Raw genomic sequence first — 17,480 nt, forward strand, 5'->3', positions numbered from 1 at the left:
TAAATCTTCTCAAACAGACGCGAAGGCATTCCCAATGATTGAGTCTTTTTCTTTTTGTTGGCCTCTTCGATGAAAAAGTCTCTACTGGTCACTTCATTGACAGAATGGATCTTATCTTTTTCAACTTTTGTTACGAAAATATCTTGCTGAACTATAAATACATGTTAGTGGATAAACTGATAAACTTGATTTATCTTCAATAAGGGTCCATTTGTTTATGGAAGATGACAATAATTGGCTTTTTCAAAATTTGGATAAAAAAAATTTTGTGTTTGTTTCAAAATTGGCAAAATGGAATTAGCATATGAGAGTTCCAATTTTTGCCTCAAAACCAGATTTTCCAACTTCCTACTAGCAAGTAGGAATTCAAGATCAAAACTTGGTTATGTTTTTTAAGGAGTTTAAAAACAATAGATTGGAATACTTTTTGAAAATTTACTTAAAATCCCAAAAATTAGAATGAAAGTTTGCAAAACCTTGATTTGACAAAACCAAAATTTGTAGAAATCCCAAATTTTTAAATTCCAACGTCTCAGTGAAAGCACTCGTAAACAGTAGTTTGGGAATCAAGTTGAAAAATATTTCTATCAAACCATTTTAAAATTATAATTAAAAATTAATGGAATAAATTAACTATAAAATTAAACTTCCCTAATAATAAGTATGGAATAATATCTTAAAAGAGTCAAAATAGTTTCCCACAATTTATGTCAACTGAATGTGTGTGGGGTAAATATTTTTTTGGGTTGTAAGAATGAAACGATAGTACAAGCAATGCTCTGAAAAACAAGGAAACAATGGAAGTCATTGGTTGGAGCAAATATGTTGGTATCGTGAGTGTCTTCCTCTTCCTCTTATGCTACAATACATTCTCTGCTAATGCTCAATCGGGTACTCTATTCCTCTTCTAAAATGTCTTTAAAATATTGCTTTTGATAATAGTTACAAATATAGCAAGGCAAATTCAGAGCCATTACAGCGGAGCAACTAGCCAAAAAAGAAGAAGAAGAAGAAGAAGAGATCACTCCCACAAAACAATAAAAAATAGAAACCAACTAGCAAAGCAACTAATACACATCAATAACTAATCAAAGATGGCATCACACTAGAACCTACTAAACAACATGCAACAAAAAAAATCAACCCAAAATATAAGATTCCATATAAACAGAAATCAACCCAAAATATAAGATTGCATATAAATTATCTGCTGATAATAGTGCTATAATAGTACTTGTTGACGTATTTTTTATGACTCACCAAATAGTAGAACAAAATACTAAAATATCTTATCCTCTCTTGAATAAAGTCTTCTGTATGCTAAGATTGCTAGAAGACCATACAATGACTTCAAGGTTCCTTTAATGCCAGGTCTTGACTGTGGATAAGATTGGTGGTTGATGTGATTTGTTGATGATCACAAGGGGCCTTACGTGTTTATTTAGATTCATTTCAAGCCATACTGGATGTAGGAGCTATGCTAAGGTTTTGTAATGAAGTTCTTATTTTGGAGTTTTCACAAAATATGTAGAAATTCAATAGGATAGGGTTCAGGAACTCTATTCTAATCCTAAGGGTAGTGATAACAACAAATAGTATTTTAGTGGACAAATTCCTCAATTTACCAAATTCTGCTTCGCCAAGTTATACTACAACTACACATAAACTAGTGCAATCTTCAAGGGTTATGCCAAAGATTTTCATATCACTGCATACACCATCATAAAGAACAATGTATACTAAGGATAGAATTTGAGCAGGTGCATGAAAGGGGTTCAGGCTAACTTTAGACAATGAGTTAGAATCACTAAAACATCAAAATTATGAACCAAAGGAACTCATCAATACACCTTCATATTCTTCATTGTAATCACCACACATTGACTATGGTAAACTTAATCTAATTGAAGAAATTTAGGAGAACAAGCAAGCACTAAGACACATCAAGTATTCACCAATCTCCAATGAAAAATTTATTATCTCAGTAGCTCATAGCAACAATCTCATAAAAATCTCCCTTTACAAATGAGAAATGAGGCCTTTATATAGGTCCTCGATTACAATAGGTGGCCTGGATTATCACAATAACCGATGGCCAAGATTGTGCCACATTAGCCCTAATTAGGGTTAGGGAAAAGGAAATGAATCTACATTAATGCAACAAGGAATCCACTACTATAGTGGGTAATAAATGCCCACTATGCATGCTCTTTTAGGAAGGAGTGGGGTGCAATAAATATCCAGCATGCATGTCCATTAGTCAATAAGTGCTCAGTCCTCCTTGAATAAATTATTCTTGATTCCATTCTCTGAATGCATAGAAGTTTGACTTGGAGACCTCAATTCTTCATCAAATATAATTGGATGCCATGAAATGATGATGAAGGCCATGTAAGCTTGAGTCTTTTCCAACTGCATCATTTTAACTATGATCCAACTTTGACTGACTTTTTTGAAAATCTCTCTTCGAACATTCTCGTCTTCTATGTACTTGCTTGGAAATTTATCTCCCTAAAATGGATTGGAATCCCTGATGATTATGTTACTCTAGAATTTCTTCATATTGAACTTCCTTCACCATGTTCTTGGATTTTTGGATTTGAACTTTGAACTTTGCACCTTGAATGTTTGGGATTGGATCACTTAGTACTTTGATCTTGGTACTAGAATTTTGGATTTGAGCGTCTTTCTTGAATTTCTAGAACTAGAGCTTTCTCCTCCTTTTTCTTCAAATGCTTTCAATTCACTATTATGTGTTTTCTTACATTTTGAAGAATTCCCCCATTTTTTAATCATCATCAATCATTTTTCCAATCTTGGGTACACACTTGAAGAGGGTGGAATTCAAGATCTAGAGGAGAAATTTCCAACACTTAATCCTTTTTCATTTTTTGATGAAGGAGAAATTTTCCAACACTTAGCCATTTATTCTTCCATGAAGGAGAAATTTCCAACACTAGCATTTTTATCTTCCATGAAGGAGGAATTTCTAACACTTCGCCATTTTTGCTTCTATGAAGGAGAAATCTGCAACACTTGGCCATTTTTGCTTCCATGGAGGAGAAATTTCCAACACTAGCATTTTTTCTTCGATGAAGGAGGAATTTCTAACACTTCACCATTTTTACTTCTATGAAGGACAAATCTCCAACACTTAGCCATTTTTGCTTCTATGAAGGATCAATTTCCAACAGTTAGCCATTTTTGCTTCCATTATTTCTAATTCTGTTGCTCATGGAAATTTTGAGTGGTCATGCATTTTGTCCATGATGGAAGAATTCCACAACAACCTTTTTTCTCCAAGTCGAGATTTTTTGAGAGATCGTGGATTTTGTCCATGATGGAAGAATTCTGCAACAACCATTTTTCTCCAAGGCTAGATTTTTGAGTGATCTTGGATTTTGTCCATGATGGAAGAATTCCACAACAACCATTTTTTTGCAAGGCTGGATTTTTTGAGTGATCATGGATTTTGTCCATAATGGAAGAATTCTAGGACAACCATTTTTCTTATTATTTTCATGCCTTTCTACTTTTGGATATTTCATGGGTGATTCCAGACTTAACCATTTTTTTCTTGAATGACTATCATGCTTGCTCATTCTTTTGCAAGGCTGGATTTTTTGAGTGATCATGGATTTTGTCCATAATGGAAGAATTCTAGGACAACCATTTTTCTTATTATTTTCATGCCTTTCTACTTTTGGATATTTCATGGGTGATTCCAGACTTAACCATTTTTTTCTTGAATGACTATCATGCTTGCTCATTCTTTTGGATATAGACACATGTACCCTTTTTGCTCTTTGTCAACCATAGCTCACTTGTTGCAAAAATAGACCTACCAAAAATAGACATTCTAAAAATAGTAAGTTGTCCCAAAGTCAAAATAATGCCAATCTGAGAGGCAGTGAAATTTACTAAAAATAGACTTTCTAAAAATAGTAAGTTGTCCCAAAGTCAAAATAAGGCCAATATGAGAGGTAGTGAAATTTACTAAGAATAGACTTACTAAAAATAGACTTTCTAAAAATAGTAAGTTGTCCCAAAGGCAAAATAAGGTTAATCTGAGAGGCAGTGACATTTACTAAAAATAGACTTTCTAAAAATACTAAGTCAAGACAATCAATCTTCAAACAAGCAAACAATTTACATTCTCAGAGCCACATGCATGACACTTTCCAGATCTGCCAGTTTTATCAATTCTCATTTGAAAGAGGGGACTTTAGAAGATCGAGCCCAATACTACCAAGAACTAAAGTCAAAAGGAAAATACCAAGAGACAAAAGGGGCCCCCCCATTTGCACTGGGGCGATGCTGTGAAAAGCCCACACATAGTACTTAAAAACTTAAAGATTTTAAATACTGTAAGTTCAAAATAATGGAAAGCATATCTAACTTAAGACTATTATAAGTGTTTAAAATATTGTTACTTCGATTTCTTTGTTGTGGGGGTTTAATGTTTTACATGGGCTTGCAATTCAACATGATTTCTGAGTATCGATTGTGTGGGAAAAGGAAATCATAATGATTCTGAGACCAATATTACATGGATTTTTTATGACAACTTCATACACAACCTCGGTGAGAAAGCAGAATCATACTACAATGAAGAGTACACTTTTTATTTGAGAAGCCTCCAAGTGTTTTGCAAGCCTATTAAGAAGGCTTTCTATGGATTGTCCCTCACCCCAAATGTGCCCCACCTCTTGAGACTAACTTTTTCCAAGGTTAATTACACTGGATCTCGAGGTTTCAATAATTTTGTGGAGACCATTGATATGCTCTACATGGAAAATGTGGTATTCGACAATTGCATGATTTGCCGCAATGGGAACACTTTGAGTGCAGATAGCGTGTTGCATATTTGCTTGATACAAACATCAGACTATGATGATCCATTTATTATAGCCATCGAGTTAAGACATCTTAAACTAGGAATGTATGATACGGCTAAACCGGGGATTATGTTACACATTGATAAAAGATGTGATATGGGGATAAAAACATGACCAAGTAAGTCTTGTTTGTTAATGTTCAACTTGAAATAGAACCATTGGTGGCCATCGTGATATTGTATTTTGCAAAGCTTAATTCTATGGGAAATAGGTCCTCTGTTGGGATAAATAATGTCATTTGAGCTACAGATATTCATCTGCTTGGAAATTCCTCCACCATAGGGATAACCTTCCTATATGTGTTGGAAAATTAAATGTAGTGGCTATTTCTCCCTGCATCCAAATGCTCACCTAGCACCTTTGACATTCAAAACTGATAGAAACATAAATTTGGTGGGTGAGATTTTGAAATCAGAAATGAGGGGGAAAATGGAATCTGACAAAAAAGGGAATGTTTCTACATTCATTTCATTCAGTCAAATTATTCAGCAGATCAATAGTTGCAGAGCAGAGCAGAGAAGGAAGAAGGAAACAAGTTTGTGCTTGTAGTTGCACGTACTTCCCCTATTCACTCTGTGAGTTTTTTGTTGTTTGATTCTATCCTATTGAAGCAGTGATTTCTCCAGGCACCTTTGTATGTAGCCATTAAAGTTGCAGGTTTAAATTTATGGGTATTAAAGTTGTTTGAAGTTTTACCAGTTTAGGGTTATTTTAGGGTTTCCTAGTTTAAGCCAAATGCTCCCAGATTTTGTAATAGTTTATATCAAAGATTGAATAGAAGGAAAGCAGGCATACTTGAATCCATTTCTCTTCCCTTGTATGTTTCATTTGAGTAGTTTGTTTGAAAGGTTAAAGCTTTGGCTCTATGGTTTTAATGGTGAAAGCATTCACATTGGAATTTCCTAAGTTATAAATTTTTCAGTTTGAAACAAAACACTTGGCATCCTCTTCTATTGTTAATATTTTCTAATTTATAAATTTTAGTTGGAGTCGAGCTCACTTAGCATCTATTGGTGTCGAGCATTTCTTTTGTGTGCTGAACTCTTCTTGAGCCAAGCTAACTCAACACCTATTACCTGCCACTTAGCAATAGTTGTTGCTAAGAAAATTACCACTCGACACCTTCATGTGTCGAGAAAAATTAGCAGTTGACAATTGTGAGTGCTGAGCAAAATTTAAGGTTTAGAGTTTAGTTTTTGATTTTAATCTATTTTTCTTACATGGTATCAGAGCTTTAAGGCCCCACATCCATAGTGAGTTAGGGCATTTGTTTTCTTGAGATATTTGACATGGCAGTAGATATAGGAAAAATATGGCAACAACCACCACCTTTCAATGGAAAAAATTATGATACATGGGCAAAGAAGATGAAGACCATTATGGTTGCAAATGATTTATGGGAGTTTTTAGTTTATGGATTCAATGATGTGACAGACCCAACTCAATATGTTGTACTCACAAATGGATAAAAGACTCATTTGAAAGAGCCAAGGAGGAAGGATGCTAAGGCATTAAGTCTTATTGAAGCAATAATGACAAAGACAATATTCCCAAAGATTGCAGCAACAAATTATGCAAAGGAAGCTTGGGATATCCTTGAGACAAACTTCAAAGGGACTGATAAAGTCCATACTATAAAGCTACAGAATATAAGGAGGGAGTTTGAGAACCTTCAGATGAAGTAAAATGAATTAGTTGTAGATTTTAGTTCAAAGACCTCTAGTGTGATTAACCAACTAAAATCAAATGGAGAAGACTATCAAGAGAAGAGGATAGTGGAAAATATATTGAGGAGTTTACCTCATAAATATGACAATTTGGTCATGACCATAGAAGAGGCAAAAAACCTCACTGTTTTGACAATGGATGATTTGATGGGTACTCTTCAAACCCATGAGCATAGGATCAATAGATCTACATCTTCTTCTTCCCAAGAGAAAGAATTCAAAGCTTAGTCAAATCCAAGAGGAAGGGGGAGAGGAAGAAATGGCTCAGGCAAAAACTCCAAAAGTAGAGCCCAAGGAAATAGAGGACAAAAAAATACTGCAGCAGAAAGCTCAGGAAGAGTAGATGGAGCAAGTAGCTCACAAAATACCTCAAGAGGAGGTAAGAAAAACTACAACTCAAATAAGATAAATGTAGAATGCTACTACTATCATAAATATGGGTATTATGCAAGTGAATGCTGGAAGAAGAAAAATGATAAGTCAAGACAAGGAAATGTGGCTAAAGTGAACATGGGAAGTGGAAACAATGCCACTGCCTTCATCATGTGTAATGTTGGTGAAGAAGGAAGCCCTGAGGTTTGGTACCTTGACAGTGGATGTAGAAACCACATGAGTGGTAATGAAACCTTGTTTTCATTCATTGACAAGAGTCTCAAATCTAAGATTAAAATGGGTAACAATGGAACCCTACCAGTTGTGGGCAAAGGATCTATTATGGTTCGCACCAAGAAAGGTGAGAAGAAAGAAATACAAAATGTGTATTTCACCCCTGGTATGAAGCACAATTTGATGAGCATTGGTTAGCTCATTCAAAATGGATACAAAGCGCTAATGGAGAATGACACGTGTGTCATTCATGAAAAGGATGGGAGCAAGAACCTACTTGCAGTAGTTCAAATGACAAAGAATATAATGTTTCCCTTGAGGATAGAGATATGTTTCTCATCTCAAGTTTTTGTTGCACCTCACACACAATCAACTCTAAAGAGTGTGATTGAAGACCCTTCATGGTTTTGGCATCTCAGGTATGGTCATCTTGGCTATAATGGTTTAAATTTATTATCAAATAAAAGTATAGTAGAAGGTTTTCCACATATAGGAAATTCATGTGACAAGTGTGAGGCTTGTATTTTCGGTAAGCAACATAGGCTTCCCTTTAATTCTAGAATTTTTAAGAGGGCTAGATATCCATTAGAGTTAGTGCATACTGACCTACTCAGTCCTATGCAAGTTACTTCCATTGGGGAGAGTACTTATTTCATGACATTCATTGATGATTTCAGTCATAGGACATGGGTGTATTTCTTAAAGAATAAAATTGAAGCATTTGATATATTTGTAGAATTTAAACCCCAGGCTGAAAAAGAATGTGGACACTATATCAAGGTCCTAAGATCAGATAGAGGAGGGGAGTATACCTCCAATTCTTTTGTAAATTTTTGCAGGAAACATGACATAAAGAAAGAGCTCACAACCAATTATACACCATAGCAGAATGGAGTGGTTGAAAGAAAGAATAGGACCATTGTTGAAATGGCAAGGAGCATGACGAAAGAGAAAGGTCTCCCAATTGAATTTTGGGGAGAGGTTATGGAAACAACAATTTATCTAATCAATAGGTGTCCTACAAAGGCATTCCGTGATAGAATTCCAATGGAAGCATGGTCACGAGGAAGATGGACAGTTGAACACTTAAGGGTGTTTGGATGTGTTGCATATATACATGTGCCTAAAGAGAAAAGGTAGAAATTGGATGACAAAGGTGTCAAATGCATTTTCACAGGGTACAACCCATAATCTAAGGCATACAGATTGTATGACCCATTGAACAACAAGATGACTCTTTCAAGAGATGTGGAATTTCTTGAAAATCAGTCTTGGTATGGCCCAACTGACGAGTCATGGAGCACTTCAAGTAAAGTTCCAATTATGAGTGAAGAAGATGTTGATGAACATCAAGAAGAAGGAGCAAATAGAAGAAAAGGCAAGCAGGTTAAGTCATTTCCGAGCTCCTTTAGGCCTGACCGAGTGTCAGTGCTGAGTACTAGTGAAGACTGAGCTAGTCAGCAATGTAGCAATAGTGAAGATTCTGATACCACACTCTCCTCTTTGTTACCAAGAAAGACCAAGAGTCTTAGGGAGATATACCAAGATGAAAGGTATGAAGATTATGATGAGAGTGTTAACTTTGCATTATTTTCTCATAGTGATCCAATATATTTTGAAGAAGCTATTAAGGAGAAGAAATGGTTTAAGGACATGGATGAGGAGATAAATGATATAGAAAGAAATGAGACATGGGAGCTAACTGAATTGCCTCCCAAGAAGCAAGTGATTGGAGTGAAATGGGTCTACAAGACCAAATGCAATCCTGAAGGAAAAATTGATAGGCATAAGGCAAGGCTGGTAGTCAAGGGCTACAAACAATAGTATGGAAGAGATTATGATGAGACATATACCCTTATTGCAAGAATGGAAACCATGCATGTTGTCATAACAATTGCAACTTATCACAAGTGGAAGGTAATTCAAATGGATGTGAAGTCCGCCTTCCTTAATGGTGTATTGAAAGAAGAAGTATACATGGAGCAGCCACCTACTTATGAAGTTACAGGTGAAGAGAATAAAGTATATAGATTGAAGATAGCTCTTTATGGGCTCAAGCAAGCTCCAAGGGCATGGTACAGTAGGATTGACTCATATTTGATGAGCAATGGCTTTAGCAAAAGTGATGGTGAGCCTACTCTCTACATCAAGGTAGAAAATGAAAATGTGTTGATTGTTGTCTTGTATGTAGATGATTTAATTTTTATTGGTAATGACAAGACTCTAATTGGTTTGTTCAAAGAGGTCATGAAAAATGAATTTGAGAAGACAGACCTGGGTCTGTTGAAATACTTTCTAGGCATAGAAGTAAAACAAATGCATAATGACATTTTCATCTCTCTAGAAAAGTATGCAGGGCAGATCTTAGAGAGATTCAAAATGCAGAACAGTAAGGTAGACCCCACACCAACAACAATAGGTCTTAAGTTGAGCAAGGAAGACTCTAGCAAGAGAGTGGATCCAACACTATACAAGAGTATGGTTGGAAGTTTAATGTATTTGACTGCAACTCGGCCATACCTAATGCATGCAATAAGTTTAATTTCTAGATTTATGGAAACAGCAAAGGATTCCCATTAGCAAGTGGGAAAAATGATCTTAAGGTATGTGAAAGGTACCAAGGGATTTGGAATTTTATATACTACATGAAATGAATTCAAGTTGGTAGGTTATACTGATAGTGATTGGGCTAGAAGTTTAGATGATAGGAAGAGCACTTCTGGATACATGTTTCATATGGGATCGGGTGCAATTTCATGGGCATCCAAGAAGAAACCTATTGTTGCTCAATCTACAACGGAGGCTGAGTATATAGCAGCAAATACAGCAACATGTCAAGCTATCTGGTTAAGAAGGATCTTGACAAATTTGAATGAAAGGCAAGAGGATGGAACCACAATTTATTGTGACAACATCTCATCAATTGCATTGTCTAAAAATCTAGTCTTCCATGGGAGAAGCAAGCATATAGAGATCAGATATCACTTCATCAGAGAGTTGGTGGAGAATGCGGATATCAAGATGGAATTTTGCAAGTCTGAGCAACACCTAGCGGACATTTCACAAAGCCATTAGGCATTGGATCTTTTATACACCTAAGAGAGTGTCTTAGTGTAATTGATTTGGATCAGCATTGATCCTTGTTTGTTTGGCTCGGGACAAAGGGTGAGTGTTGGAAAATTAAATGCACTGGTCGTTTCTCCCTAGAGCCAAACTCTTACCTACACCCTTTGACATTCAGAACAGATAGAAACATAAATTTGGTGGGTGAGATTTTGAAATCAGAAATGAGGGGGAAAATGGAATGTGAGAAAAAAGGGAATGTTTCTACATTCATTTCATTCAGTCAAATTATTTAGCATATCAGTAGTTGCAGAGCAGAGCAGAGAAGGAAGAAGGAAACAAGTTTGTGCTTGCAGTTGCACGTACTTCCCCTATACACTCTGTGAGTTTGTTGTTGTTTGGTTCTGTCTTGTTGAATTAGTGATTTCTCCAAGTGCCATTTTATGCAACCATTAGAGTTGCAGGTTTAAAGTTTTTGAGTACTAAAGTTATTTGAAGTTGTACCAGTTTAGGATTATTTTAGGGTTTTCTGATTGAAGCTGAATGCTCCCAGATTTTGTAATAGTTTATATCAAAGATTGAATAGAAGGCAAGAAGGCATACTTGAATCCATTGCTCTTCCCTTGTATGTAGAATGTGAGTAATTTTTTTGAAAGGTTAAAGCTTTGGCTCTCTGGTTTTAATGGTGAAAGCATTCACGTTGGAATTTCCTAAGTTATAAATTTTTTAGTTTGAAACAGAACACTCGACGTCCTCTTCTGTTGTTAATATTTTCTAAGTTATAAATTTTAGTTAGAGTTGAGATCACTCAGCATCCATTGGTGTTGAGCATTTCTTTTGTGTGTCGAGCTCTTCTTGTGTCAAGCTAACTTGACACCTGTCACTAAGCAATAGTTATTGTCAAGAAAATTGCCACTTGGCACCTTCATGTGCCAAGAAAAACTTAGGTTTACAGTTAAGCTTGTGATTTTAATCTATTTTTCTTACAATATGATGGGACAACAAAAGAAACAATAAATTTATAGTCAAAGATATCTGTTTTGAGTCCCATAATCAATGCCTTGGAGATCCACAGTCTTTTTTCCTCCCATCCTCTAACCTCTTCAGATGACAATCAGATCCCAATTTCTTTCCTTCTTTTAATTATTCTATTTTATATGTAGAACTTGACATGTTTAGATTGGCAAAGCTGTAGTGAAAGCTATTAGACAATTGAAAAAATCAGTTTCCCTTGACAATTGGACTTCGAATCCTTGCTTTGGTTTACCCTGGGAAGGAATCATCTGTAGTAATATCAATACAACTGTAAGGATATCTCAAATGTAAGTATTTTATAATATCTATGTGAAATGAGGCCAAATATGATAGATTTATAAAAACTAAGCAATATAATAGATTTAGAAAAACTAAGCTTGAAAAAGGTATTTATTTTTAAGAATCAAGTTTTATCAAGTCTTAATATATGATGTTTAAATCATTTGATGAAAATAAATAATTATTGATTACATAATATGCACTACACCTATTATATAGTGGCAAAATTTTACTTTTTTGAATAATTCTTTTTTGTTTGGTTTGTGACTGTACAAATAGAAAATGTAGAAATTAAAGTCCTCTTCATTTATGTTGTATATATATAATTTTTATTCTATAAATATTTTCTGTTTTACAAAAGTGGATTTTGAAGGTACATAAAATTTCTTAAAAGTATATTTTAAAGAGTATTTATAACCCCATCCAAGAGAATCTTCCCCACCAAATAGAACAAAAAAGGTCTAGCTGCTCAACTCAGACAGACAACCAACAACCAAGAAGGATGAAGCCAAAGAAAAACTAGCTGCCATTGGAAGACCAACACCCACAACTATAATCATAGCAAGGAAAAAATCTCTACACTAGAGGGACCATTAGGATTTTGAGTCTCCCTAAACCATAACTCAAAATGATCATGGCTACCTAAATAGTAACTTAGACATACTTAAAGAATCAAACATCATCAAATTAGCTTCTAGCCAATAGGGAGCCAATTTCTACCATAAGACAATAACAATAACCCTTCCAACCATATGAAACTTCACCATAAAAGAATAACTCACCACTTTCATAGGCAACATGGATGAAGGAAGAAGACACTGCACAAGAAGACAAGAAAAACCCAAACTTTAAAAGAAGGAACTTTGCCAAAAGGAGAGAAACAAAGAAAACCCACCAAGAGAGAAGATAAGGAGCCTTCCAAGAAAGAGAAACAGATGTCACTAAGGCTCTAGATTGGGCTAATCAAGCCCCAAACCAGAACCACAAGAAACTATCCAGCAACAAAGAAAGAATACTGAGCAACCAAATACCCATAGCCTTGCCTTAGACTAGGGTGTCTCACCCAAAAATAGAGAATGGCCCAAATGACCCTGAAGAAGGCACCAAGAAGAGGGGTGATAGGTGACAAAGCCCACCCTCACCCCCAGTACACCAAAAAAACCCAGATGATGTCTTACATGTATTATCAGATCAATATGGAATAATATCTTACCCCAACACATCAAAGAAGCCCAATGCAGGCCAAAAGAAAAGCCCTACTAACAAAATCATCAAACATTGAAGGTGGTATAGAAGTAGGGCAATGTTGTTTGTATGATGACTGCTTTTGCCTTAATGATGACATGTTATTTTAATAATAATATATTTAAAGAGTTATTTGGGTATTTAAAAATTTAAATTTTTTTTTGTAATATTGATCATGCTATATGAGTATTTTAATTTACTTTTCTGTAATAATATATTTCTATGGAAAAAAACAATGTGAGTTGATTTTATTTTTAATTAGATGGGTTAGTTTCTTTTGATTTTTAGTAAAGTTAATTTTTTAGAAGTTAATTTTTTAAAGATGCATGTAATTTAATTTAGATGTAGATGAGAGAAGACTACAATAAAGTGCCTTGTTTATCAATTAAAGTAATTTATTTTTATAAAATATATTTACACTAGATTCTAATAACAATAGACATAATAAAATTAACATATTTATTTTTAGTGTCTATTTTTTTTATCTTACAAAATGAAATATTTCACTCATTTTGTGTAGAAAGTTCAAATCAATAAAAAATAGTTAGATGTGTATAGAAAATAAAATTAGCTGATTCAAGATCATTGGAATGATGTGGTTCTAGTAGAATTAATCTTACAACATCCTTTTAAATCATTTATACTATTTTTTTTATACATATTAATCTTTAGTTGTCATATGACTTGAACCTTTTGAACATGTTACTTTGTTAAGATATTTATGATATGATTTTTTTGTCTATTAATTCTTTTAGGTCACTTGACAACAACTATTTTAGTGGATCATTGCCTAATTTGAAAAATCTCTCAAAATTAAAAAAACTATGAGTATTTAAATTTTTTAATTAGAAAGTCTTTCAATCTTATTATTTTTTCTTATCTTAAATATTTCATTTTTTTAAGTTTGCACAAATACAATACACAAAATATAATCTTATCATATGCATAAATATTATATTCAAGATGCATCTAGCTTATGTATGAACAATATGTGACTAACAAAATAACAATATATCTCAATACTTCAATTATTTTAAAAAATTCCATTAGTCTAATTTTATCACTAAAACTTATTTCTTATAAATACAATTTTTTGAAATGTATGTATACTAATGACATATTTGAAAGTTAAAACAAAAGTCCAAGTAGAGTGTTCAATCTATGTGTAGAAATCTCCATAACAACTACTTATCAGGTGAACTTCCAGAGTGGATAAGTAAAATGGATCATCTTAGAGAAATGTATGTTTGTTCAATATTTCTTTTACTTTTCTTGTGTCTTATTGAAGAACTAATCATAACCATTAATATTTTCCTTTTTGTATTAGAGATATATCCAACAATAATTTCAAAGGTGTGATCCCACAAGTACTTCTCCACAAATTAAATTTTACATTCAAGTAAAGTTCATATTTATTGTATTTTGTTTATATGTGAAATATATGTTCCCATTTTCTTGTTTAGTTTTCCCTATTTCAAAATATTTATAGTAAAATTTGATCTATCTGGTTAGTTTCAGTGGCAACAAACACCTTTTCTGGACAAAGAATGAGTATCGTTGTCATCACCTTCCCTCAATTGTGGTTGGAGTAGTGGGAGCCTTCATTACAATTTCCATTTTAGTGGGTATCGTCATCTATCAACTGAAATTTAGAAGTGCATGTGCTCAACCAAACCCTCTCAGTACATGTTTTCACTTTTTTTTAAAGTACCATACAACACACATTAGTCAGGAATGAAATTACTCCTCCTTTCTCATGTATTACAATCACACGAAATGTAAATTATTTAATGGTTAATGTGAAAAATTCATCAAAAACTCACACTTTTACTCTTGAGGAAATAAGGAGTGCAATACTAAATTTTACCCATAAAATTGGATAGGGGTTGTTTGGAAGTGTTTTCATAGGTAAATTACAAGAAGGGATGCAAATAGCTGTAAAAGTACTCTATTTTTTTAGAAAACATGAAATTGATCAATTTTTTAATGAGGTAAGTATGCTTATAAGATTTGTAAAGCACTTGGTTTTCCCTCTGCACTAATATGGGAAATCTTCTAAGAGATTAATTTCAACTTTATAAACAGGTTGATCTTCTGTCAAAAATCAATCATAAGAAGTTGGTGTCCTTTCTTGGGTATTACATATGTAATGAATCTAGAGACCTCATGCTTGTCTATGAGTATTTTTCTCTAGGGTCACTCAATGACAACCTTTATAGTAACTTCAAATATTTCTTTCATATCAATAAAATGCGATATATTTAAGGGAGAGATGTCCAAAACATACATTAAACTTGTGTTTGTAGATGTAGAGTCACCGAAATATTTACAATTGGATTGGAAAACTAGGCTTAAAATAGCTTTGGATGCTTCCCAAGGTTAATTTTCTGATTTCATTATCACAAGAAATTCAAAATTTTACAAGCAATGTTTCTTTCTTTGAATTAAAGTCTTATGTGTTTCTCAAACACAAATATTTGCAGGTCTAGAATATTTGCACATAGGTTGTACTCCAAAAATAATTCACAGAGATGTTAATACCTCCAACATTCTTCTAGATAGTAATCTAAATGGAAAACTAGCTGATTTCAGTCTTTCGAGTGACTAGGAATGGAAAAAATTCTCAAATTAATACAACTATAAAAGGAACTCCTGGATATTTAGATCCAATGTACGTAATTTATTTACAAGTCTGATGTTCTTTAAATTGTCATTCCTATTTATTCTAACATTTATTAATCCATCTTTCTTTCTTTTCCCAAAATAGGTATTATATGTTAGAAGTAGTCAAAACAAATCCATTCTGTTATAACTATATCACACATTTCCTATTAAATTGGTAACAAGATAGGAATGTCCTCCATGAAACCAGGTCATACAACATTATCCTAACAAGATAGGAATGTTCTCTATGAAACTGGCTCATACAACAGTATCCACTTATCCTCTAGAAACATTTTCTATTAATGCCCTCATCTCATAGGCTCTCTCTATATAGAGGCCATTGCATAAGTTGTATTCATTCAGTTTGTGAATAAATTTTTCTTCTCTCTTAAGTGTTTATTTCTAATATTTTTTTATTGTCTAGTATTAATCTTGCTGCTAATATATCATATCTCAATTAGATATCAAATCTCCTTATTTTTATCATGGTATCAGAGCCTGGTTTAGCCAATTTTAGTTGGAGATTCATCTAGAAATTTAGCTAGAAATATTGCTAGAGGGTTTTGCTACAGGAAAATATATTACTGGAAATGGTTTGTTTGCAGGGCTGATATATTTTTGGTGTGATATTTGGTTGCAAGGCTATTATGCTACTAGAGTATTGCTAGATTTATTTGAAAGCTAATTTTTTTTGCTAACATGGGTTCTTCAAATGAAGTTTTGCCTATCTTTGATGGAAGTGGTTTTGCAGATTCAAAGATTGGAGTCAAGAATGCTCTAAGAGAGAAGGCTTTATGGAGGATAGTAAATAAATAAATTAGGGAACCTCAACAAAATGATAGAGAAAAGGAGTTGTGGAAATGCAAGTTGGAGCAAGCTAGAGGTATTATTGGTAAAGATTTGAGCCCCAATCTAAATAGAATATTTTTTGATATTCATAACCCAATAGAGCTATGGGAGACTTTAGAAAAATATTATAAAGATGCAGACTTTGCTAGCATGTTTAGTATAGAAGAAAAATTGATGAATTTAGATCCATATGATTTTGAAAAAATGTCTGATTACTTCAACGAAGTTACCTTTTTAAATGCTCAACTAAAAAAAAATAGGTGTTGAATATGCAAAAAAAGATTTTTAGTTGATTGCAATGGTTGAAAGTAAGCTTCCCCAACCATATAAAGTCTTTAAGGAATCAAGGAAAAAGGTTCTTCAACTAAATACCAATACCCCCCAAAAAACTTTTGATCAATTTTTTAAATCTATTTTAGATGAATTTCAGCTTTTTAAAGAAGGGCATATTAAGAAGAATCATGCATATACAGCCAAAAGTAAATTTTTTACAAATGATGGAAAAAAGAATTGGAAAGGAAATAATAAATTTTGAAATAATGAAGGTTCTAACCATTTTTCTAGAAATGATGGTGCAGAAAAGCAAGCTAGAAGAAAGCCTTTTATTTGCAGGTATTGTGGAGGTGAGAATCACATGGAAAAATTTTGTTTGAAGAAGAGGGACAATTAAAGGCAGAAATATAAGCCCAAGAAAGAAAGGTTTAAAGATGGAAAGAAGGATAAACATAGTTTCATAGCTACCTCTTTAAAAAGGCAAGATAAATCAAATGAAGAGCTATTGCTACACCCAAGAGTAAATCTAGTGTTAAGGGGGGATACTTTGCTTTAGATTCTAATAAAGAATGGATTTTAGATTCAAGGGCACCATCTCACATGACTGGGGATAGATCTTTGTTTATTGATTTTTATGAAGGGAGGAATTCAGATCAAGAAATTTCTATTGGCAATAAAATGAAACTTGTAGTTTTAGGAACAGGAATTGTTAATGTAAGAAATGGGTCTTTGAAAAATATTTTATTGGTTGAAGGATTGGGGTTGAATCTCATTTTAGTATACAAAATAGTTCAAGCTGGATATGAGTTTATTGTCAATGTTGATCAAGTTATTGTTAGAG

At 33.5% G+C, this 17,480-nt stretch overlaps 1 pseudogene; it reads left to right on the forward strand.

Moving 5' to 3' along the window:
- Positions 1-797: 797 nt before the first annotated feature.
- LOC149577075 (putative LRR receptor-like serine/threonine-protein kinase At1g67720) lies at positions 798-15,549 on the forward strand (annotated as a pseudogene).
- Positions 15,550-17,480: the final 1,931 nt, after the last annotated feature.

Source organism: Cupressus sempervirens, chromosome 1, assembly GCF_028749045.1.
Source record: "Cupressus sempervirens isolate cs-2001-9-10 chromosome 1, ASM2874904v1, whole genome shotgun sequence".
In the NCBI taxonomy this organism is placed as follows: domain Eukaryota; kingdom Viridiplantae; phylum Streptophyta; class Pinopsida; order Cupressales; family Cupressaceae; genus Cupressus; species Cupressus sempervirens.